The sequence below is a fragment of the Calonectris borealis genome, chromosome 6 (genome assembly GCF_964195595.1).
Source record: "Calonectris borealis chromosome 6, bCalBor7.hap1.2, whole genome shotgun sequence".
NCBI classification, from domain to species: Eukaryota; Metazoa; Chordata; class Aves; order Procellariiformes; family Procellariidae; genus Calonectris; species Calonectris borealis.
The window spans coordinates 36525418-36551859 of NC_134317.1; the positions used below are offsets into that span (position 1 = coordinate 36525418).

A 26442-nucleotide genomic window follows, 5' to 3' on the forward strand; every position below is an offset into this window, starting at 1 on the left:
TAATAATAAGTATAATGTATTATTCCTATGTACAATATATGTGAGTCTATATCATGCTGACTTTTATTATTCCTAATGCATCAACTAAAGAGAGAACATGTATGTTTTTAAAGAGACTTTCAAAGTAAATTAGTCCTAAACCTTTGTTTAGAAAACCATGAGTCATGAGTGTTCATATTTTAAATTGAATACATTTGAATGTTGTTTCCTTGTAATATTTAAAAGAAAAAGGAGAAAGCTTTCCATAGGTGTTCACAACCCTTTTTTTTTTTTTTTGTGCTCACGTTGGCAATTCTGATGTTTTCAATGTAATACGCTTGCACAAAGAACAGCAGAAATTAGCCTATTACTTACCTGTTATCTTAATGGAGAATTTCACAGCCAGCGCCGTACAATATAAGATCTTCTTATTAAATTTGTTTTCATTAGAGCATTTGTTTTTAGCAATACTTTTTCTTTTTGTCCTATTTTAGAATCTGGGCAAAACTGGAAGGCTAAACTTTTGCATTTTCAAAGTTTTGTTTTCACAGTTATCTCTCATGCATATCTGCCTTAGTCTCCCAAGCTTGTTTATACTGTTTACATTTTCCCAGCAAAGTCATTCTTTTTCTGCCCTAGTTCTGTGCAAACACTTTCAATCATTGCTGCAGTATATGCTGTCCAAAACCACAGAAGTGATTTATTTAGAGTTGCTTTTCCTTGGAAAGATGCATTCAAAATGCACTTAACTGAATGTAATGCATTAAAAAAGGACTTTCCATGAGAGAAGCAACGTACTCACTTCAGGAAAAGAAAACAGATTCTCAACTGGTGTAAAATTGCATGTGTCTTTGAAGCTGTTACCTTTTAATATAGCATAGATGTCACCCAAGACTTCGGACAGTTTTGGCCACTATTAAGCTGTAGCTGACCATTAAGATACTAATTGAATTTTAGAAAATAAAGCAATGTTGTATTTCTGGATTTATGCCTGGATCATGCAGGCCTTATTTAAAAAATATGCCAAACAAAATTAGTGGCAGAGTTTTGTTTAATGAAGCCCGTACCAGTCTGACTTCCCATATAAATACCAAGGACAAGGAGTGAAACACAGTGATTAGTGATTTTTTTAATTATTATTATTATATTCAAAGTAGCTACCTCATATACTGTGATATGCCATCAGCTGTGTTTAGGCTGAATATCTTTTTAGTTCCTAAAAACTATATAATCTTTTCAACATATTCTTTGATAATTCTGAGCTTGAATCTTGAATACTTGATTTTGATACAACCTTGATGTTTGTATGAGCATAAAGTGTCACTCTTTATATTACTATTTAGATTTCCCCCTCATTTTTTTTCTCCCCCATTACAGTGGTAAAATCTTGGAAATTAATTTTAATACATTTTGTATTATTTTAATACTGGCAATGCTGGTAGACTTTCATAAAGTGAAGCAAAAGATGTACTGAGAATATATTTGTTATACCAAAACTCACTTGTTTTAGACTTAAAAAATATTTTTCATATTAATATTATCTGAAATGAATATAGTTTGTCTCCCAATGTTGTGCTCTATAATCCTTCCTAGATATAAATTTAAAAATATGTATTTCAGAAATGAAAAAGAATTTTAGACATCATACTTCTTTCCTCTATGATTGCATCTATGTATTTATTTACTGCCCTAAATGGAGAAAAAAATATGATACTGTACAAACTTTTATTACTAAAAGGACACATTTTTGCAATGATTATCCTGAAATGTTCTGTATAATGGGGATATCTGCCCTTTCGTTTCTGTTAGTGAAATCCAGCAGGTGTCACTCTGGGGATTAAATAAGGAGCATTTCGCAACTAGAGATAAATTTGTTTGGGAGATGAGATGTAGAATTTAGAAGTATTTATTCTAATACATTTTTCCAGGATAATTTTTTGACCATGCATGCCTTTTTAATTTTTAAATTTCTTTTTTTAATTATGAGATTTAATGGGTGTATTCATCTTTCTGTGTATCCCTTTGAACATGAAAAATGACACAGTAGTTAGTATTGGACTACACAATGAGAATTTTTACTCACAGGTGTCAATTTTGAAACAAAGAGCTGGGAATCAGTTGAATATTGTCTTTATGATATTAAAAAATGCTTTTGTCATCTTCTCTGGGAACAAAAATTATTCTTTTTGTCAATGGAAATTCTAGTTGCACAAGTAATGTGTTTTCAGTTATGATGAATCCAAAGAGGTGCTCTGCAGTAGGCTGCTGCAAGTGAATGTATTTATTGAAACAGTCTACATATTGTTTTCTGTTTGAATTAGCTAAAATTGGCATGATAGGTGGCTAACTATCCAAAGTTTCTCAATAAAAATATGTGGAGAAGAGAAACTTTTTCAAGTTGCACCAAGTTGCTAGTACAAGAAAGTCAATGCTGTATTTTTGGGGAAAAAAAGAAAAAAGTCTTGTTTATTGCACAGAGCGTTTCTTTAGGGAATGGTATAACAATGTGTTTGTTGCATTCTGGTGGATTTTTACATGAGTATATAACTCCATATTCTGTGGATTCCATATTGTGTGGAATAGGAGCATGACTATTAAAAACTTGTGGGTTTCTAGAGGGGATTCTTGTTTATTTCCCATACTGTGTTAATGTCACCTTGTACTGAAACAAATACCTCAGCAGGCAGCTTTGGAAGACAACCCACAAATACAAGTCTCTTTTCAAATAGAAAGAAGTTGGGTTTTATAAATACATACATACATACATGTATTTTATATATGCATAAATGTGCGTATGTATTTTTACATGGTCATAGATATATTTTACATATATATTTTTTAAAAAAATCATCTCGTTATAGATCTTGTAACCTCAGGCCACTTTAAACAATCCGGTTTCCTTTCTCTCACTTCTTTCTCCTGTTTAAGCCCCCATCCTGTTCCGTTTTTTATTCTATTCAACTTCCTTTCCTGTGATGACTCTGAATGAGTCACTTTGCCAGGCATTAAAGAATGTGGCTTGACAATATTTCCAAAAGCTTATCCTATGCTGGCTCATGCAGATGAAATTAACCTCTGCCTTATCCTTCCTCTCAGAGAGAAATGTCTGTCTTCACACGTCTAGTTTCTTGGAAGGGGGAGGTGGGGGTGAGAACCCTTTCCATAAATGACTCTATATTGAAATTCATAGTCATCTTCCTTGAAGAGGAACAACAGATGTGTGTACCGTAACAGAGTATCAAGATTGGTAACCTTTTTTAAACTGATTTAGTATTTAGTCGGGAAAAAGTTAGTTTAAACGAGTTCAGGAAAGCCAAAATTAAGGCTCTTTCCTGAGTGCTCTTCAAGTACTCTTTGCATGGCCACCATTCTGCATTCTTCATTTTTTATTAAATGTGTTGTTTATTGCATCATAATACATTGAAGGCCACCAGGATTGTGCTTTTTTTCTATGTAGCTAGCAGCAATCGGAAAAAGCACATGCTTACACTAAGTGGGCACTTAAACACTGAACTAAATTGTAGCCTTTCTTGTGGTTATGTGCATGCCAGTGTAGTGTGGGTTTTGGAGGGGTTTTGTTCGGGTTTTTTCCTTTGTTGTTTTTTTTTTCCCTCTGTTTTGGAAGGAGTGGGTAAAGAGGGATTTTTAGAAAAATGTTTCTAATCTGTTAATTGTGTATGTGCATCAGGAAATAAAAGCCTTTCTGCTGAAAACAAACAGGGAAAATTATAGTCCTAGAGAAGAATAACTTTGGAAACCAATACACAAATTAGAGTAAGAACTCTCATCAAGTTGACCTCTGCTATTGCAGTGTTCTCCTTGCCCCACAGAGCTGTGGAATCTCAGACTCCATCAGTTTTCACTAAGGGAGATCTGAAAGGTTATATTCCTTCTATCATTTTCTGCATGTTATGTCATAAGTGTAATTAACATTGACACAATTACACACCAGTGAGCAAAGTAGAAATAGAAAATTTGTTCATTTCTATTTGCTATTACAATGTAGGTTTTATATAAAATGAGTAATGGTTGTAATTGGAAGATCGAACAATTCTGTCTGGAGTACAATCATTGGGTATTCATTTATATTCATTTAAATTTATGTTGAGTTTCTCATACTGGAAATGCTCAATTTCTGACTAAAGGAGGTGATGTGAGCAGTCTTCAAATCTTGACAATGTCATTCTTAGATTGATTGCAGAAGTCACAGCACGGTCTTACAAGAGCCTTATGTCCCCCCACCCTGCGTGCTGGATGTGCTATCTTAGCATTTTCAGAGTTCCTAAGAAACTAGGTAGAAAAACATCATTCAGATGTTTTTAACATTTTAGCATGAACCACTGGGGTAGCTGCTGGGCCTAGGTCTTTTTTCTTTTTTTTTGTTTTTTTTTTTTTTTTTCTTCTCCCCCAATTATTTCAGAAGAGATTGTACAAGTGGAGTTTCTTCTCTAGAGAAGATCCCTCTTCTAAAAACTATGCATGCAATGAAAGGGTAGAATTCAGCCAATGTAGTTTAACTGGACACTTTTTATTTAGAGCTACAGAGATAAAATAGTCTGCTGACATGCTAAGCTTTTCCTAGAGTCACATTACAGCCCAGTGAAGGACATGGCAGTAATTCAGGGTTTGTTGGAAGGATGGCAAAATACTTGTGCTGTCTCTGCGGGGGCACTGGGGTACCAGAGCATGTCAATACATACTGCCATCTGTAAAATTAAGTGTATACGGTTAGGGTGAAGTCAGCACCAAAAGAGCCCAGATTCAAAGCAGATTTTAGGGACCAATTACAATAAACTTTCTAAGTCAGACTAGGCAAGGGAAGAAAAGATACTGTTGAAATACATTTTGTCCAATGAAGACAGACTGGCATGATAGACAGTTATCTGTGATAACTCAGCTTCCTCAGGGAATGCACATTTGCCAAAACAAAGTGTTCAAAAATAGCATTATACCATGCAGGAATGTGAGACTTCTTAAGCCAGAGGTTTGTTTTGTTTTATTTTATTTCTACAATTTCTTTAGCCCTTCTGTTTCCTAGATTTCCAAGCTTTTATATTTTTAAACATTTACAGCTTTTAAACAGGATGGTTGTCCAATTCCTCCTTCCTTGAGCACTAAGTAACAGTAAAACAATGAAGTCTGGTAGCAAGGAAGCAAGGAAGATAAAATGATGGAAGGAATGACAAATGCACAAAGAAAAAAAAACCTGAACTTCAAAATGTAGTTCCCATAGGAAGGTAAACTGTGAACAAATGGAATGATGTTGCCTTTAGCATGACCTTCTAATGCAGAGACAAAGCTGAGTCAGGTATCCTGTGGTCAGTCAAAAGCCATTTCTTTACATACATAGCCACTTGGATAAATTGAAAGATTCCTTTAGATGGTGAGAAATCTGTATTTGGAGTTATGTGTATGACATGAATTCACAGTAGTTAAATTAATTGTCTATTCAGTATTTTAATTTGGCAACAAAAGCAGATGCTGGGTTTCAGTACGTGATCTAGTTAAGATGCCAGTAACCGTGGTGATAAGTTCCCTCATTGTTTCTCATACAGAGTGAAGGTGAAACATCCAGTTGTCACACATGGAAGATACTTATTACCACATCTCTTCTTCATCATGCAAGGGAAGGATTCTTCCTATTTCTGCTACCATGCTAACTTTAAATGTACTGACTATAAGACTCCATGATCAGAATTTAAACCTATGATTTTCCTTTTTCATTCCCATTCTTCTTGTCATTTGTTGCCCTTCATATGTAAAATGATTCTCCTGTCTTCTCAGTGTTTAGAAATCCTTCAGGCATTTATAGGCAAATATTTTTATTTGTCTTATTCAAGTTATGCAAAGATGTGGGGTTGTTTTGTAAGGCTCCACATCCAGTTAATAGCCCACTCAGAACTTCTCTTAGTGTGCCAGGGTCTTTTTGTCACCTCTGTTATGTGCCATGATTTGTGCACGTGCAATCCCACATTACATTGGTTCCTTTGCTGCCATGCATCCGCTATTAAAAAAAAATTGCTGAATGAGAGTAATAGAGAGGAACAATGGGCTATTACAGGATGTTCAAGACAGGGTCATTACAGTATATTTTCTTGTGCAATCTTGTTATGAACAAGCTTCATATTTACCAGCTTGTTTCATTTGTCAGCACCCTATTATTAGTGTTGTAAGGCTACGAAGTGCCCATTTTCTAACAAACTTCAATTTGATGAAATGCAGATTTTATCTAATAGCTCTGTGGAAAGCTGCTTTTCAATATTTGTAATAAATTTATATATTTTCTAAGTATTCCATATTTATTTATCATCATTGATAATGAGAAAAAGAGCCAGGAAATTTTTCACTATCAAACTGCAAATTAGCTCTAGTGTACTTACAAAATGAAATCACAGAAACTTATGATGGGCTGTTGAATTTGAAAGTCTAGATAGATCATTTTAAAAAGATTTTTTGCCTTTGAAGTTTGAAAAGAAAATGGCTTATTTGCAGTGCTGCTTTTTGACATACAGGGTATTTTTCCCATAATTTCCAACACTTGGAATCCAAATTCCATCAGTTTGATGTAAAAGGTGAAGATAAGAAATAGCACCTAGTGGGCCTTTGAAGCAACTGTGGACTGTTTCTGTGATGTGTGATTAAATTAACAATTCTCTAGCTGAAGGACACCCACTAATAGGCACCGTTGCAAACATTTAAGAAGGTTTCCAGCTCATATGAAATAAAGAGTTCAAGCAGGAGGATTCGGTCAAATTTGGGAAGACATGAATTTGGGATTGGGATCCAGGGATTAGTAGAATAGACTAGAAACCAGTCCACAGGGATTTGGGATGCTGATGAAAACTGCATATGTTTTCGGCATTGTATGAAAATGTCTCAATCTTTAATCAAGACACATAATTTTCTTAGATGTGAAAATGGTCTTGTTTGTGTTCTTAGAATAAACACAGCCTAATTTGGAATACTGGGCTATATTTGTGTAATAGAGGCTAACGAATGGAAAACTAAGGGTACTGTAGGTCAGTATTGAGGTTAGCAGAACTGTGAGGGGGAAGTCTGGCAACTGAATATCCTACAGCATGTCTCAGTGCTGCCTTCTTTTGCATGCAAGGACAAGGAGGATGGGGGAATCGCCACTACAGGAATATACATGTGAGTCTGGTTCTTGCAGAATAAGAAACATATTAACTGACATGAAGTGTCAGTAGATGAGATTTGAATTAATGCTAATCATCAAAAGCTTTTCCAAACTGTACAGCTTTTGTCCAGTTTTATAAATGGCTCATTGGAAATGTCAGACACCAACTGTTTTTCTTCAGCTCTCTGACTCCATTTGGCTTTTGAGTCTTCAATCCTACAAAATCCTTGAAGTCGCAAGTAGTATACTTACACAGTTCCACATACTTAGTGAAATTATATGGATGATACGCAGAGCACAAAACAAGGCCAAGGGTTTGCAAAACCAGCAACAATTTAAAGGGAGTTATAAATAGGGGGGAAAAAAGCTAGTGACCGGCAAGAAAATACTGAAGAGAAAGTATGTCTTTTGTCCACTGGGTCCACACTACTAGTCCTTTTGAAAGGTGAGACATAGAGGGTGCTCAGTGATTATTTACCACGCCTAATGTTAAGTGTATCCATTTAACAAAGAATATTAATATATCACTTGGTATAGGAAGGGGAATGTGCACTGCTTAATGTAAAAATAAAGCAACTAATTAATGCCAATTAGCAATATTTGTCACATTAACTACACTACAATAGTTTATGTGTTCCTCCTAAAACACAACGTGATCTTATGTGCATATATGTAAGCAGTTTTTTGAACTGAAAAAGCTCCAAGAAATACATGTGGATTTCCAGAATCCATTTGTAACTTTTTAAAGTGAACACTTAAATGCTTGGAGCATTGAACATGTCAAAAGAATTACGTGTGATGATGATTTAAATCAGCGGGGTTTTCTTAGAGGGTGACCATTTGAAAGAGCACTAGGTTTCTTGGATGTATGTCTTGCCAGGAAAGGGACCACAGATGTGGTTAAAAATTATTTCTGTTGTGTTTCCAGTGGGGTAACCTGCAACTGATCGCTGAAAATCTTTCTCTTGATTGTCTCAAGAGAGAGATTGTAAGCATACTCTAGTAGAAAATAAATTAGTTCCAGTCCCATAGAGGGGGATGAACTCAGCTTGTCGCAGACAGACAGTTGTTTCCTGACATTGGGCACTTGGTTAACAACTTCTAGTGTTTGAAGATGTCACGGGTCGTATGGATTCTGTGTGTTTGTGGCCCTTTGGGCTTAACAGGAAGGTCATCAAGTTATCGAGCAACTGCTGTCTGTTTGAAGAGATTCAACTGCCTTTCCTGCCCCACTGTTGGAAAACCTCAGCTTTCAAAGAGAAAACAGAGCTGCTCCTGTGAATTTGCCTGTATCTAGACCTTGTTTTCTAGCTAAAAACAGCAAAAAAAAAGATTGAAGTGAAATTCTTTCCATTGTCATTTCCTTTGTGTTCTATCTGATTCTATTGACTCTCTTTTCATGTAGCATAATCTCTAAATATGTCTTCGCGCCCTTTCTTTTTCTGTGCTCTGAGAGTCTTGGACAGTTGCCTTTCCAAAGCTGTCTGTATCCCCAAGTCTTTAGGAGAAGGATTCCGACTTCTCTGCAACCCTCTGCAAGAACTTACTGTGTTTTCCACGTGTAACCTGAGAGTATATATTGTAATAAAACAAAGCATAGAATAATTCTTGCTCAACAAACCTATATGGATAATACAAAGGGTGGTTGAGCCAGAAACCTTCTTCCCCCAGTAGACCTTTTGACTTACTTTATCCTGATTGCATGAGAGCATGGTTATCAGACGACCTGTTTCTAAGTTGCATCTCTTTCAAAGAAGTGCAACATATACATGCGGAAATTCTGGTTATGTGATCATTTGCAGGAATGTAACTACCTCTATTTTTGTAGCCAGCGTTAAGGGATAACTAACACAAAATCGGAGTTGTTTTTTTTTTTTCTTCCAAAATGTAGCAAGCGTGTTATCATTGTTACTGATAGAAGATCCCTTTTCACAGTCTTTCAATGAATTAACTATTTTCCTTGTTTGTGTAAAGAAGGTAACCTTTATAACATCCTGTTTTATTTACCAGCCATATCTGCAAGCTGCAGGAATCCTGTGTGTGAAGTCACAACACAGTGCTCAGGACAGACAGAAATCCTTGATCTTTATTAGAAAACCATTTGGTAACAAACTGAATAAAGCTGTGACTCCTGTCAGGTGTTTGTTTTAAATAGCACCAACTATTACTTTTTTCAAAACTAGAAAAGAGTGAAGTGATTCAAATGAAATCAGAGTCCTCTTGTGTCTTCACCAAAATTCGGGCTGTACCATATTGCACATTGGTGAGGAACGGGGAAAGAAAGATCACTCTTTCTTTAAGTTCACACGCCTCTGCAGTTCCTACTCTTTTGCTGGATTTGGAATCAAAGTACCAAAATACTATGGAAAAAGGCTGCTCTTGCATTATTTCTGGCAGGCTTATAACCTAGGAGTATCTAAAATATCATCAGAAAGCCTGTTCTCATGAGATTCCTGTCCAAATTTCCAGACCAACAAATCTGGAATATTATCCAAAAAAATGAAGGTACTTATACAATCACACAATTACAGCAGAGCTTGTGGTTGAGTTTTTTGGTGTGGTTTTGTGGTTTTTGGTGGTGGTTTTGTTTGTTTGTTTTGGGGTTAGGGGTTTTTTTGGTTGCAGTTCTTCCCTTGATACTTTTTATATAAAGATTTTTGCATAATTTTAGCTCTTTTCTATTCTTTCACTCTTGTCTTCTCAGCTGTGTAAGAACTTCCTTTGTCCCCTTGTTAATAGTTTTTTATTCAGATTGATCATTCTCCATTCTTTTAGAAATAAATGTCATTTTTTATGAACAACAGTCTGTTAAAGTGGAGGGTGATGAGAATTTTGCAGAATGAACTATAGAATCTGTTCATACTCATTTTCTAATTATGACTGTATCACTACTGAAGATTAACCCAAGTTGGTGGGTAGATATTATTTAAGAAAATGGTTTTTTTCTGTGCTTAGTTTCGGGTAGATTTAATAATCAGTTTGCATGCTATTGCTATATCAAGTTCTCCTTACTAACAAATATTTTCTAGATATAAATGTTTCATAGTTTTAGACACAGTCGACTACTTTGTTGAAATATTACTCTAGAAGTACAATACATGCAAAAATAATTCTGGAAAAGCTCTGTACTAAAGCAGTGGCTGCTATGAGCAAACAGCTTGTTTGCTATACAATATAGGTGATGCAGTTGTCAGTGCTATTGCTGTGTTAGTATTCATCGGTAATTAATTCCATTGCTCGAACAAGAGCGCTCAGAGACCATGTTATCATTCTAGCAGAGTCCTGCCAAGCAGCTGGTGCTGTTTCTTGTTTTTGTTTTTTTCTCAGGGAAGTAGGATTGAGCTCACTGGAAATGTTTCTCATCTTTCACTGATATAAATCAGTAAACATAATCATTCAAAAAGAAATACATTTGACATACATTACCTATATGGACAAATTATTATGCAGTAGTGACTCCTATTTATGGTTCCTTGATTCTATAATAGGTAAACTAGTAAGATATGCGTGGTTTAAATTTTATTTATGACATTAGCATCCATATTTTCCTAAAATACAGTTTGATTATCACATAAGCTTAAATTAATTTGCCTTTAGGAGGAAAAACTCTTTATCTATGTGATGAATTTGAGGATAAAAACATTGGTCAGCACAACTTGTGACTACAGAATGTATTAGGGTGGTCTTTTAGAATTTGTCATTATTTAGTTGCATGTATTTTCCTGGGGAAAATGTACTTCTCTAGCACCTACGTATTGTTGCAGCTGCTCTGAGGAAATATTTGCATATAGCAATAATGTTCGTAAGATTCCTCTATTAGGTGAGAGGCTTATGAAAATATGTTCACTGTGAATAAGGAGGGGAAAATCCAGCTCTTGGTAGACTGGTAGTATTTTAGCACTGAGCAGACCTGTGCTAGCACCTTTTATCACCCTCAATTCAGCAAACATTAATGAGTTGAGTTTCAAAATTGTACTTACTAGATAAATTATTGTGCCTATGTGCACTCTGTTAATAATATGGAAGAACTTGCTTGCACTTGGAAGAACATTAAGTATACAGAAGGCTATATGGCTTGTTCAACTATGCTGCTAATTATTTGATGAACTGAATTTGTTCACCAATTCCCAATCCTTGGGCTTCAGCCTCAGCACTTCCCACCTTGCCTAGTATAAATTTGTACAGAATTTTTCTGTCCACTTAATGTTCAGATCTGCTGCAGTAAAAACAGCATAATGGAAACCACGTGCCTCCAAAATAAGTCAGGTCAGAAAGGACTTGCTACTAATAATCTGTTCTCAAGTCTGAGATGGTTTAGGTATGTGCTTATATTTGCTGATAAACCTGATTTTGTTTTCCTTTGCTCTTAATTTGTGATTTTGCTCCTGGCTATCGCACCACACTGAATAAGTGGCCTAGTTTGTACAAATTTTAAGTGGCTATCGGATAACTTTTATAACACGAGGACCAGAAATTTTTTGGCTTAAGCAGTTTCAAGGTGCTGATGGTCTATATATAATCATACCATCTATTCATACCATATTCTATACATATTTGTACCTTGCAACTGTAGCTGTAGCTTGAGAAGTACTGTAAAACTGACAAACGTGCCAAGTGTCCAGTAAACTAAAGAAAATGAGCAAGTTTGTTTACACGTACTGGGATGGAACTCTCTTTTTCCCACCGTCACCTTCTCTCCAATCCTGATGACTCTTTTTTTCTTAAGTTTTTAAAAGTTTGGCTCCACAACAAATTGCTCATAAGACCAATTAATGTTGTGGAAACAGATGTTTTTGATTTGTTAGAGTGACATGTTGTTTTCAGGTTTTGGAATATCACAGGGATATTATATTTTTCTAATGCAACTCATGCTTTTCATTTATTTTAGAATACTTAATGTTGTTTCACAGGTATAATTGAACTGGAAACTTTACACTCAAAATGGAGGATTTCCCATCTTGCATCAGATCTAGGCCAGTGAGCTTCAGAATCCTTCTTTTGACTTCTGTCTGTACCTTGTGCATGGTGCTTCCTGAAATGAAAAAAATGTATGCATCACCTCTTAAGGTTTCTTAAAACTGAATTTATTTTTGCAATGCTTTGCATAAAGAAAAAATAATTTCTCCTTGATGGTCTTGGGAACTTGCATGCTACTGTGAAACTCACTTATCTTTATCTAACAACAAATTTATCTAACAAAGGTAGTATAATATTATCCAGACTTTTAAAAAGCCAGTGACTGAAAGCAATTGAATGAAACATCTTTAGTGTTTATGCAAGTGTATATGCTGGGCTATATAAAGTAACAAAGTATTTTTATAATTATCAGCCATTAATTGTGTTGACTTCCTTCTCCTCCTAGAATTAGCACAGAAAGGAAGGGATGCTTGTGTTTTGTTTAAAGTCTTGGTCAACAACAGCTCCCTAACTTTCTTTTTTATTTTTCTAAAGTTTACTTGCTCATAAATGGTATTTGTCATAGTGACAAAATTCATGTTTGCCAGCTAGGCAGTACGCTTGTTAAAACTACAACTTCAGTTCTCCAAGAATGGTAATGAAACGTGTACAAAGAACATTGGAGCATCTAGCATTATTGAAGACAAAATCAGTACTCACCAGCTACTCTAATCTTGCTCCTTCCTACATCAACTTGAGAAGAGAATTGGATTAATAATGTGACCACGAAGCATTCTGCTTTTCGATAATTTCTGACACCCTCGACATGGTAGTTACATTTCAGTGACTGTTTTCTCTCATGATGGCATAAGGGCCAATTGAACATGGAGAAGAGTAAAAGAAATATAATCACAGTTTCTGTAATGAAGAAAATTTCAGGGAAGAGTCATGATCATACCCAGGCTTCTCCTGGGCCAAGAGAACTGACAAGTCACAGAAGCACTTAAGCGGAATAACACTGAAGAAATGACATTGATCAGTCAATTCCCAATGTCTAATCAAGCTGCAAGGAGAGAAGTAACACAGGGAGAATGATAAATGTGTGAAGATTCGCATTTGTAGTTGTCTTAACAAGTCTGTCTCTGCAGTTAAATCAAAAGACCCCAATCCAAATTAACTGTTGGATGCATCAAAAAATGACAGGACTTACAAACAGATTTTCACAGTTCTAAAAACAGCTCATAGCTCTTCAACAGTTGCATGGCAGAGAAATTGTGTTAAGAGTGTTAAGACTTGCCTCTAGAAATTGTAGATTTTCTGTAACTTAAGAACTGTAACTTAAGCAGTTCTGCTTTCTTACTTCCATGGTCTTTAGTACAAACAAGACATAATGTGCAAATAACACTGAAAGTTATTGAAGCATTGCATCCCTTGGACATAAATGCAGCTAATGCTGCAAAAGCGTGTCTCTGAAGAACAAAATTCTGAATCCATAGCGCAGATAATAGCTTTCTGCAAGAATTCCTTAGTTATCCCTATGGGATGTGGTAGATACAGCTAGGATGAGGAATGCTAACAAACCTTAGGATGTAGCAGCAAGCACGTCATAACAACTTTTGCCAAGAAACTAATCCAATCCCACAGTGATCAGCTCCACCTCTGTCACAGTCCTGTAGGAGAGAAAGGATGTTGTTAGAGAAATGCACTTGAGCTATTTTATGGTAGAAAAGAGTGGAGATACATAGGTTTTCAATGAGAATTTAATATAAACCAGGTGGGTTTTTTAATTTTTATTTGGTTTTGGATTTTTTTTTTTTTTTGCCTTGAAGCCTAGAACAGGTTATTGTAAAGAAAATTCCATGTTATACTGGTCAGATGTGAAATGCAAATGATATGAAAGTGAAGTACCGAATAGAGATTTCACAGCCTAATTTTTTGTTTCCAAGAAATACATTAGGATTACACAGTGTAGCTTTCAAAGCTGACTACCTGAATATATTGAGAACTAAAAAGTAATTCAAAATCATAGTTTGTTTTTTTATAGAATAGGAACCTATTACTTAAAGTGTAGCATCTTTCATAAATAAAACACTTTTAATAGTTAAAATACAATTATATAAAGGCTCCATAAGCACACAGTGTGGTAATGAGTGATGTTCAGAACACAATTCACACAGTTCTGGCTGTTGGCAGCTGTATTGTTAGGCTGCTGGCTGGAACTCAGGATATCCCTTACTGCTTTCAAAAAAATCTCTTGGGCCCTTGATTTCCAGCTGAACAGTCATCAAAGATCCATGGAAGAGACCTTGAGCAAAACTTAGACCTAATACAGCAATGCGGATGCATTTTTTTTTATTTTTTTTTTTTTTTTTAATGCTAGATCTGTTTGGTCCTTTCAGCTCTTCCTTATGTGGTGAAAATACTTTATATGAGAGAACTTACAAATTGTTTAAGGGACTATCTAGATTTACAGCCTAGTCTTATTTCAGCAAAGTATGGCACTTCTTGAATATCTATTTCTTCGTCAAATATTTTCTCTACAAAGATATATTTCTCTTGTATTTTGAGCTCTTTTGGAAGTAGAGAAGGGTGCTGGTGTACTGCTTTTATAAGATTATACCTTCAGAGCTGCCATTTTTAGGACTGTTTCGCAAAGCCCAGCAGTGTCAATTACAATCACAGAAGCAAGCATCTAAGCTCAACAGATAATGATACTTAAGTAAAAATAATCTCTGTTGTGAAAGGATACCACCCTTTCCTCCACCTCCTCATTGTACTTCAAGATCATTTGAATCTTTTGGTCACTTAAACTGTGGGAGGAGCTGTCTCTTGCAAAAATTACTCCGTATTTCTGCATTTGTCCATGTTACTGATATATATTGTTTTAAAAAAAGCCTGTGTAAACAGGACAAATTAAACACAGCCTACAGCACTCATCTGCCCTCATGACTGTAATAGATTACAGTGGCTGGAAAACTGCACAAGTTGCGTTCGCAACGTTTCTCCAGCTGTCTTCTGGGTTCTGACAACCATGCTGCAATGGTGTTTCAGCTCTTTGGCATCTCACCCAAAATTTTCATAGTGCTCTTCTGGCTCTTTTTGGGGTTTCTTTGAAAATTTTGCTTATTAGTTTGCCCTTTCTTTGCAGTCTTTGGAGGTGGTCCAGTCTTTAAGTGTGACCCCCTTTTCACATGACCTTTGTTTTTGAGGTGTTTGATTCTGCTCTGGGCATGTAATGACTTAGTGACTTTAGTGAAACTGCTAGGAAACCCAAAATATTTTGTGTATTTATGTGTATTTTTTATTCTTCATCAAATTTTCATTTTACTTTTTGGTGTGTTTTTTGTTTGTTTGATTGTTTTTCTTTCTTCCTGCTTCTTCAGCTAAGCTGTTTATAGGGAAGACGTTAATAGGGGAAGGATTTCTAGTGTTATATGTTTGGGGTGGGATGTGATTATGCAGTACACATGCATGTGTTACTGCCTGGGAAGCCCACCAGGCCTGGCTGCCTCCATACAGGATGCCCCGGAGACATTGGGGCCAGGTTTGCCAAATGTCTCTTATACCCGCAGGGCATCTCAAAGGACACTAGGAACCTATGTGCGGGCAAGTGAACTTAGCCTTTGGTCTTCATGTCTCTCATTACCTATACATGTAAGGAGTAGCATTGGCAAGATGCAGGATGTATGTAGTTACATCTGTGTGCTTGCAGATTGCAACCGTGATATAAATGGAGTTAATACTAGGGACTGATTATGCTACTAGCAGTTTGTAGAAAAATCAAAATGAGACACAGTGATTTTATTTCTAGTATTTTTGCACTTTCTGCAATATTCATATGTGTTGTTCACCTTTTCCTATTATAAAAGATCAATTAAAAATGAAAGAATGATCATGATTAGCTAGGCAGGTCCATTACCACTGCACCAGCACGTGTGTGAATGCCCCCAGGGTATTTTTTGGATGGTAAAATTGTTAATGGTGCTGGTACTTAAAAAGCTATAATTAGCTTCTGAATTTAACACGCTTTCAGTTCTATTGTTTTGTTTTGAGTGCAGAGATTTGAGAAATCCTTGGTGTATTGTGACCACTATGAACAAATTTCCCCAACTAAAAGGACTGTAGAGTTGTTCAAAATCACTGTTAGTTTGAGAGAGTGCTTCAAAATCTAAATAAAGACTTGAATCTTATGTCTGCAGCTTTTAAAAATTGATATTGAGTAATGATAATTATCAGATACTAGTTTTTGAATCTCCTGTGGTGTAACATGGATATCTAGCTCTTACGTATATTATGCATACTATTTTAATGTAAGTTGTATTCTATTTTACATTGTAATATTTTTCACATTTTTAATCTAGGAATATGTTCTTTTTCAAGTAATAATAATTTTCTTATGGTTCCTGTCCTTTCTTAACATTCTTGTCCTCTGGCACATGTTTAACTGATCACACTACTTATTCACCATAGTTCATTCTGGCACTATAATTGTATAATTTATAATAATAATAATAAGAGAATAAGTTTGGCTGCTGTCACCAAGTGATCACTTTAAAAATCAACAAGTATTTAAAACCTAATGCATTTCAGGTGCTTTTATTTTGTCTGGGGTGCTGTAGAGCTGCATTCAGGATTCTCATTGGTCACGATGGCTTGATTAACAGCTGTGATTCCTCTGTGATTATGTGTCTAGGAATAGATTTCTAATTCCTCTTAGGGCTTTACAGGAGAAATGAAGGAATCAGGAAAATCAATGTGACTGATTGTCAGATTGTTAGAATCAGGTATTTAAGTCATCTTTAGTAATGCCTGTATATTGCAGGTGACTGTTATTTAGTGGAAAGTAGCACTAGTGTTTCATTACAATTTAGTACAAAGTAGGTAGTCTTGAGTTATCAGTTGAAAATTGGAAGTAGTACACAATGTGAAGGTATATTTTGGGCTTTTGGGGCACATCATGTAAGTCGTCATTGAGATGGCTGAAAAACCTACATCCACAATGCTACTATATGCAATTCCATCTGTAGCGTGAGTGCTTGCAATGGGTAGCAAGAGATTAGAAAGGGGTAGAGCTGGGTGCAGGAGGTCACTTTAGGTAATGATTATACCTTCACTTCACTGTAAGGGAAGAGTCTACTTCATGTTTCTTAGGTGCAAAGAGAATATTAAGGTAGATTGTCTCACTCAAGTAACTCTTAATACTGGGAATTTCTTGTGGGAGATGTTCCTTTAAACCCAACATCTAAAATGACCCTAGCAATACTACAGACATTAATGTCCAAACCATAGCCTGAGAACAGATTTTTGGTCTGAGACCATCTTTCAGACAGGTAAGTACAGTTACAGATGAAAGACTGGTGTAGAAAATAAATGACTGATAATTTATTAGCAGAAATATTGGGTTATATTTTCCTGAATTTTCATTTGTCCACATTTTCTCTTAGCCCAAGGACTTCTACTGTCTTTTTGCAGTCCCTTTGATGACAATCCCTACAGAAATGGAGGGTAAATCCATTTCTACTTGCTGAGTGGATATTTAAACCTCAGATGTGACACAACATGCAATGTGGTGATGGGCAAATCACTTAAATTCTGTCTATTTTTTTTTTTCTCAGACACATCAAGGGTTTTATGCCTTATATCCTTCAAAATTTATCTGCAGGTTTTTGTAGGCCAAAAACTGTAAACCAAAATAGACTGATTCTAAACACTACACTTCTCACTGGTATTCTCTCCTATGAATGAAAGAGAATGAAAATTATATCTGTATTAGCAATTGAAAGACATTTAGATTCTCAGGACTGTCTGTCAGACATTAAGGTGGCTAAAATACCTCTCACAGTAGGTATGTCTTTAAAAGCCAGACATTGCTTAGGAATTTTTTCAAAAACCCTTACTGAAGATAGCAACTGACTCTCAACTCTTTGATTCAGGATCAGTATTTTTAATTATCTTACTCTCATCTTCCTTTTATGTTCTTTCTTGGTGCTTCTCTGTGACCTTAAAGGAAAAACTACATTGAAGGGGTTTTTTTTATTTGTTTCTTGATTTTAGAACTGAACCCATTTTCTTCATAGTGTAATCATTCTACATTTGGTAGCACTATATAGTTTCAGTAGCTGATTTGGCTCCCACATTTGGATTAGCCTGAATTTCCCATCAGTTTGGTAGTCTGATTTTCAACAGATGTTTTACGGTCATCTTCCTTGTAATGTCTGACCCTCAGAGATGACCAGCCAAGTGGGGTTCAGAGTTCAGATCTTTGGTGATGGCCATTTCAGATTTAAAGTTCTTTTGTTCTATTTATTTATCTATTTATTTTATTTATCCATTTATTTTATCTATTTAAGGTTTACTTCTCTTCTTCATAGCCTTGTAAAGTGGTGTAATGAGACAGCCTGAGGATTGATAATGACTTCAAAGTTAGAAGTCATCTGATAGCAACGACATGGGAATGAATTTACTTAGTCTGGTGGTTGCAAATGATGCTTACTGATATCTCAACAACTTACTGAATTCATATCTTGGAGATGATGTCTTTTAGAACAGGACAAACCAAATATAGCTAGTTGTACAGATCAGGGTCTGTATCTAATCCATTTTATGCTTTACCTCAACAAAGCAAAAAGTACTTTGCTTCCTAGTCTATAAAATGTTTATACGATGTCCAGAATAATTAATGCCATCATTAAAATGCCACTAGTTTTGGAATGATGTGCAACAAATGTTTAGCAGTGCACAGTCAGTAAAGATTTGGGATGTTGCACAATAACATGAAGAATAACGATGATTTTGTGATTTTTGTACACTATCCTCATCATTAAGCAGTTATAAAATATGCTAGTGCAGTAGTTGTTTTCTAATACTCTCCTGAGAAAGGGAAATATATTTACTGGGTGGGGAGGAAACCAACCAGGTTTTATTCCTGCAAATTTTCCTTTCTTTTGAGAAACCTGGAGATGTTAAGGCAATGAGAAGTTGGCTCATGAAATGTCACCTATTTTTTGTGTGGTGTAGACCTGTAGTAATAGCCAAGCATTTTTATTTCTATAAAATTTCTTACAGGGTCAGTAAGACACATACCTGTTATGAAATTCATTTGCCAGCAAGACTTGTATCCAGTTAGAATTAATACAGAAATTTTATGTCTGCTCGTTATGTGTCGCACCAATAAAGCACTTGATAGTTCCATTGGAAAAAAAAAGATAGCTGTTCTTACAGCTTCAGAAGACAACAGAGTTCTCTCTCCACCCTATATGCTGATTAATTCAGAATATCACATTCGTTACCTGCTGTGTTTCAGCAAATATCCTGCTCTATCAACAGCAGGAGGAAGCCAATGCAGGAGAAATCTGGATTTCACCAAAGGAATCTTGGCATAAACTACCTCGATAGAAATAAATGCAGGAGATTTTTTGTTTGTTTGTTTCTGAATGGTTCCCTTGCATGGAGTCAGTTGGGTGATGTTGTTTCCGTTGGCTCTAGCAATGTCAAGGCCATTGATGATGAAAATTTTGTACTGTTTTTCCCCATTGCTTGGAAAATTGTCTCTCTCCTCCTCTCTCTGGCCCCCCTCCCCCCCAAACAAATCCCTGCCAAGCAAGCAGCTGTGAACAAAATTTCTCAGCAAGATGAATCTGAAGTTTTGCATGCTCTGTGGAACAGGATACACAAATACAGCTTTGAGATGGTAACAGTTGAGGGGTGCAAGTCCAGACTCTCTGAATAAAATACATGTGCATAAAATACACATAAAATACATGAGCCTTTTAAGGTGTCTTATTAAGTTAAAAGCTGCAGGAAAGAATAAAAAAAATGCATGCAAAGGTTATTTCTTCATAGTGACTTTTGGTACCTCAGTCCGAGGTAAGCAGTGCCTGAAAGTTCGATGTCCAAGCTTTGCTATTAAACTCAGTTAGCAAGACTAGTGAATGTGAGTACTGCAATTGCATCTGAGACGCTGGCAGACCAATGACAGGAACTGGTCTGTAGAATTACAAACTAAATTGAATATGTTTTAATTTAATTTTGGTAGACATTATCCTTACCAAAGTTTCCCATCAAATTCCATGCATTTTGTTTCCACCAGGGATTTTTTAATGAAGTGTGAAATCAGTATGAGAATTTTGTGGTTTTTTTTCTCCAGGAAAATAAATGCAAGATGTGAGTGTGCAGAAAATATGGACACCTATATTAAAGCCATTTCCATGCTTGCAGTGGAAATTTTCAGTTGCTTGCAATTTTGACAAGCTTTAACTGAGATTTTCCATTACATGTTTCTATCTTTATATTATTATCATTTTTTACATTTGGAGGGGAGATAATGTGCTTAAATGTGTAAACGACATATAAATAAAATTTGCATGTAATTTGTGACCAGAATAGCTGTGCTTGATTCTCATTTCTCTGCTGTATCTATAGGGCTTGTAATGTTTTATTACATTTGGTATGTAATATTTCATCTTCATGAAGTATCTTGTCCAAGTGAGACTCGAATTTATCAAGGCAGTGATTTTTGTGTCCAATTTATGTAATATTTTTAATGTTTATAGCTAATATTTTATTTTGGTTTGCATTCAGGTAAGTCAGGGTGGAATACTGCAAAAGGATATGGAAAAGTCTGTTTGTAATTAAAAGAACACTAATTGGACTTTAGGGACTGTGTGTAAGATACACTAGTCTTTCCCACGACCACACCCTGAGCATATGATCTTTAACTGAATTCATGGAAACATTCACACTGCTTCCTACAGATTGCAGCTGGCACTGTCTATTAAATCTCTGCTTCACAAAGAGCAGAGGATTTTATGTGACAATGTGCAATGATACATTTAATTCTGCTGCAGTGTTACTATACAGCTATGTGAAACAGATGGAATGCATTGTAAAAAGACTGTAATATGCAATGCAATTATGCAATAATATCGAAATCCTAGTAATGGTCATCCTTGCAGTTCTCGTTCAGAGCATGTGAAATAGTGCAGTGCTTGACCATCAAATATGTGTGTGGCTTACAGATTGCATGCCAGCTAAATTGTTAGATGACCCAACAACTGCTTTTCCTATTTCAAAGTTTTAACATCTTTCCCAGCAGCATAAGCTCTGCAAGTAGAATTTTTCAATGGCACAGAATCACTTTTCTATTAACAGCATGAAAATGTAATAGGATGTCAACTGAAATATAAGGCCATTTAGACCTGGGCCCATCCAGTTCTCAGCAGTTGTTAATCTCTGGTATTTCAAAAAAAGAATTAAGACTTTGCAAGAGATAATTGATGGAGAAATTTGAAAATTAGAAAAGGATTCGTTTCTTACTTTCAGGTAAGGACTGATGTATACAATTTTAGGTGGAAGAAATTTTACCTAAGTGGTATTTCAGAAAAGATATACAAAAGTATTATTTCAGTTAGTGCTAAGGATTTCTACTTAGATACTCCATATTCAGACTAAAAGACTGTCCTCATGTAAAAGAGAAATTATTCTTTTAAACGTAAGTGCACATTGTCAAAGACAATTGGTAAAGATCACCACATAAATGTGTTCTAGTTGTTGAATATGGATTTAACTGTCCAAACAGTCATCAGTGCTTTTTGGATTGTATGTAACACAAGAAAAGTTTTGAGACTTTCGCGTTTATACTGGTGCCAGTTGTTTTGTGTTCTCCATGTACACTTTCAAATCAGAATGAGGAATGCATAGGGCAAATACCATGAGACGTTAGTGTAGTCACTTGGTAGCAGTTTGCTTCCTGTTCAAAGAATCTCACTTCTCATTTTGTTAAGCTGGTTAGTTAATTGCTATGATCCTGTAATTAATTTTTAAATTGACAGCAACTCTAGCAAAACAAGTATTTCTTCACTCCTGGATGCTTCAGTCTGTGTCAGAGTTGTGCTTATGTCAATATTCCTGTGGGTGTGGTAGGGTGTGGATGAAGCTGAAGGGAATTCCCATTTAGAAGACTTTGAAACATTGATTGATGTTATTTTCCTCAATTTGTCTACACTAATGTTAACTCAGACTGATGGAAAATGATGTTAATGTAAAATATCATTGGCAGTAGCAGTATCTTGGTACATGTCTTCACTTGAAGGAGATGTAGGTAGAGGATAGAAAAACCTTTTATCACTCTGCCTACTTTATGGCTGCCTTAAGATGATTTCTGCAGCTAGTCTGTGAGGAGAAGGAGAGTTATGCATAAAAAGAAAAGCTCCGGTTACAAATGTAGAGACAAAAGCTTTGACATTGTGTTCTTAATCTGTCATTTGAGTATGTGCATCCATTCTTTTCTTCATTAGAAGATCATTCACAAGCTTTTGCTCTTCTTCACTGTACTGAGTACAGGCCCTTGGAAGTCTTGGAAGTCAAGACCTGTGTCTGTGTGGGTGTCAAGGAGATGTGCATATGCCAGTATGCAGCTTTAGACTTTAAAAAATATATAGAAGGTAATTTCTTTCCATATTGTTGAGATTAACTACTTCTGGTTTTTAACTTTCTTGAGTCTCACAAACTCCTTTATGGCTAGCATACTCACTCATATTGTGTGAGCCCAATATAAAACACTTGCTGCTAAAATGCCATTTTAGGAATATAACAGATGAAAAAGCACGGGAAAGATAGGAAATATCTGTAGCTAATTAAAAGCAAAGGAGACAAGCTTCAGACCACTAGAATTCAAAAGGTTGGTTTGGCTGCTCCTTGTTCGTGGCTTTTGCTACAGGATGAATTAGTAGTTTTGATAATTTAGCACAGTATAACATGTATTGTCTAATATTCAAAGGGTGAAATATTCCAGATCTTGCACTTTTGACTTCTGGCATGTGAAATTTTAAATTTAAGAGGAAACATTCTGAACTGTGGTGACTTAGGTTGACCTGGTAAAGGCTTTGAAGTAGCTGGTGGTTTATTTTGTTTTGAATAAGTATACCAAGCTGAATTTTTCTAAAGCTGCCTTAAATTTACGTGAACTTTTTTGGAATAGTAAATGCATCAGAAATATCCCATGAGAGAAAATGTTGATATTCAGTATGAACTACCCACCTGAAATTTCATTCTCAGCCAGACCAAAATTATTGCCAGTGAAAAGAAAACTGCTTTGGGGGTATTTTAATTCCTTGTATTATGTTTTAAAAAAAAAAAAAAAGTAAAAGAAAGAAATCCAACACAAAATCGGAAGACCATAGTGCTTCTGACATTTCCATGGAGAGTTTATCTATATTTGGTTCATCAGTTCTGTTCAAGTCATTGACCAATGGTGAACCCAAAGTTAGGACACCAATTCTGATGCAGTGGCTGCAGCAGCACTATGTTTATACTGGCATAAGCAGTTCCCTTTCCTGGCCACCTGCTCCCTCCCCATCCTGCTCTGAGTTGCTGATGTGGCATGGTCCACCTAAAAATTAATAAATTTATTAAAAATAGTATTTTAAAACTTTATTAAAATTTATTTATAACTGAATGAGAGCATGTTTGTGTATATTTGTGTGTAAATATTCACATTTCTACACGTGAAGCTAGAAGAAACTGATGTAAAACCTGTGAGTTTCATAGAATACGCTTAATTGCTGAACTGGGTTGGGGCCAGTGAGAAAAAGCTTGAGTGGTAAGCTCTGAAAAAAACAAAAGTCCTGATGCCTTTTGGTTAACCCATTCTCCCATTCCCATTGCCATGTTTTGACCTTGAGAAAAGTCTTTGAATTGTGGAAATACTGTTCTTGTAAAATTAGCCTGTGTCAATGAAGAAATAACAAAAAACTTCTAAAACTCAGCCAGTTGAGAAAATTACTTCATGCTGTAAACATTTTCACAAAGAAACCTTTGGATCTCTTTTGGGTCATTACTTGGTAAACAGCATCAAACAGTGTCATTTAAATAAAAACACTGACTGAAAGGAGTACACAGAGCAGCAGTTCACTCTCTGAAGCCTTTAAGCAGCAGTGTCTGGGGAAAAAAGCTTCAGACATCTGAGCAAGGGTTTTTATAGAAGTGTTAAGGTCTATTTGATGAATTCATAGATTCATACTGCCATTGTTTTAATTCAGAACAGTGTTAATTTTGCTTGGAGGTGGAGAAATCTTCTTTGGAGGAATATACCATATTTTTCACATATATCATAGAACCATAGAATATCTCAAGTTGAAGGGGACCCATAAGGATCATTGAGTCCAACTCCCTGCTCCTCGTAGGACTACCTAAAACTGAATCATGTGACTAAGAGCATCATCCATATATAAGTATCTACACAACTATACTCGTGGGTTTTTGGGTTTGTTTTTTTTTTTTTTCAGGTTACCCTTTTGTTATTAGTATCAGCAGGTGCATGCTGAAGAAAGCAAGACTGAAAACATTTTTGTTTTCTCTAAATTGGGACATGTGGTTAGGGTCCTCTGTTCTCTCCCTTAGAGTCATAGCAAAGAAGTCCATGTCCGCCTTCAGTTAAGGGCTGCCCCCACACCCTTCAGTGTTTCCTGAAGGCCTCTCCTAAAATCTTTAACACATTCACTGTTTTTGATACGCATCTGGAATGAAGGAGTAAAATTTGGGCTTAGGCCGGAAGATTCAATAGCTCCAGTGGCATACTTGCGATGCTTTGCTATACTGTGTAATTGGGTTTGCGGTCACATCAGTAACACATCCCTATGAATTTTGATGTTTGGACCGTGAAGTTTTGCTGCGTATGTCTCTGGATATGTTGCTCCAGTTTCAATTATGGGGGGTGGGGGGGTGTTGAACACATGAGGAATACAGATTAGCAAAGGGTAATGAGGCATTAAAATATACCTGAGAAGAATGTGGGAGCTCTCCAACTTTTTCATAGCATGAAATCCATGGAAAAGAGAGAATGCCATGAGCAATCCCCTTATATTTAAAATAACATGTTAATTGGAACATCCTTGCCACAGCATGGCAATTGCTTTGGAGGAAGAGAAATTTCAGGGAAGTTTACTGAATATGTTTTTAACTACATTTTTAAATTACTATAGCAAGAAATTATTACGGTAGCAAAAAGAGAAGTACCAGCACTAAATCATCTTAATCAAACAGCTATAGGAATTTAATCATTCATTATTCTGCTGTTATCTTCATTTCCGTTAATAATCTTTTCTAGGGTGTTTGATAGTGGCCACTCCAGTATTTTTACACACTCCAGTATTTTATGACTTTGTTCAGCAGAGTAGCCTTCCTTCTAAGTTTCTTTGTGCTTGAGTGAATGCTACAGGATTTAAATGCCGTGGCTTACAGAACATTGAACTGAACTTGGTGAGTTATGTCTAATAACATACGTAGCTATGTTGATGGATTTTAGACATCAAGGTACAGTTTGGGTTAGGGCTATGGAATGAAAAGGATTAAGCTTGTAAAGTAAGTATAACAAGTGTTTACAGAATGATAGTCAAATGGCACTTACTGAAAAATCTGGAGGTATTAATAAATATAAACTGTTGGAAATCACAATTGCATCTCTGAGAATAAGCCGTGTCAGTCTGTTGGTAAAGATTTGTTTTGCCAGAATCTCAGTTGCCTTCATTTAACAACTAGTTACTCAAGAGGGAAGCATTTTGGGTGTTAGTATCACTGTATAAGACAGTGTAAAAAATACTATAATTTTAAAAATGTAAGTAATAGGGGAAATATTATCCTGAGTTTTTTGTATTTTGATAAAATATGTAAAGTAGTGTATTACTGGGGAACTGACTTCTGCAGTAAAGGTTGTTTTATGTTAGCTGCCAGCTCTTGCTTTCTCATTTCAGGTTAGAAATAAGAAAGTTATACTGTATTGCGCTATCAGACTCTGATAGAGGTTTCTGTTTAGAAGATAAAATAATCAGTACTTGAGGCAGAAAATACTATAACCAAGAAAACACTGTGAAATTATTTTGGAAGTGTGGAGTATTGTCTTTCTTATTTATCCTAAATAATTTTACTTTGCTTTGATATTTTTAACATTCATATGATGCGTTTCTTTGGCACAGTTAGATATCCTGCTGAACTGTAACTATAACCCTAATTGAGTCCTTGCCTATCTTCCACATGCAATCGCAGCATTTGCTACTGCTGGCTGCATATGTTCTTAAGTCAATAGAAAGTTCATCATATTTGAGAAGGAGGGGTAGAGCCTTCATAATTTCTAGGAAAAACATTGGAAGCACAGAGGCCAAGAGAAGACCTGTCTATGTAAAATCAAGAAGGAAATACTCTTACCTTTTTTGACCAGTGGAATTTGTGTTTTAAAGAGCCAAAATCGGTGTGGTGGACAAAGACACAAAAACATCTTAGCTCTGCAGTCTGCTATGTGGAGAAGAGTAACGTTGCCCAAAAGCAGAAACTGCAGAATATTCTAGGGGAAGAACCTTGTGGATGTTTCCTCCTCCAAACCCTCATTTGGAGGGTTTTGTTGTGGTGGTTTTTTTCTGGTTGTTGGTTGGTTGGTT

General features: G+C 35.8%; 1 protein-coding gene across 1 annotated transcript in view; it reads left to right on the forward strand.

Moving 5' to 3' along the window:
• Positions 1-26442, forward strand: part of CALCRL (calcitonin receptor like receptor) — a 67804-nt gene that overhangs the window by 3386 nt on the left and 37976 nt on the right. The gene's annotated exons all lie outside the window — the stretch shown is intronic.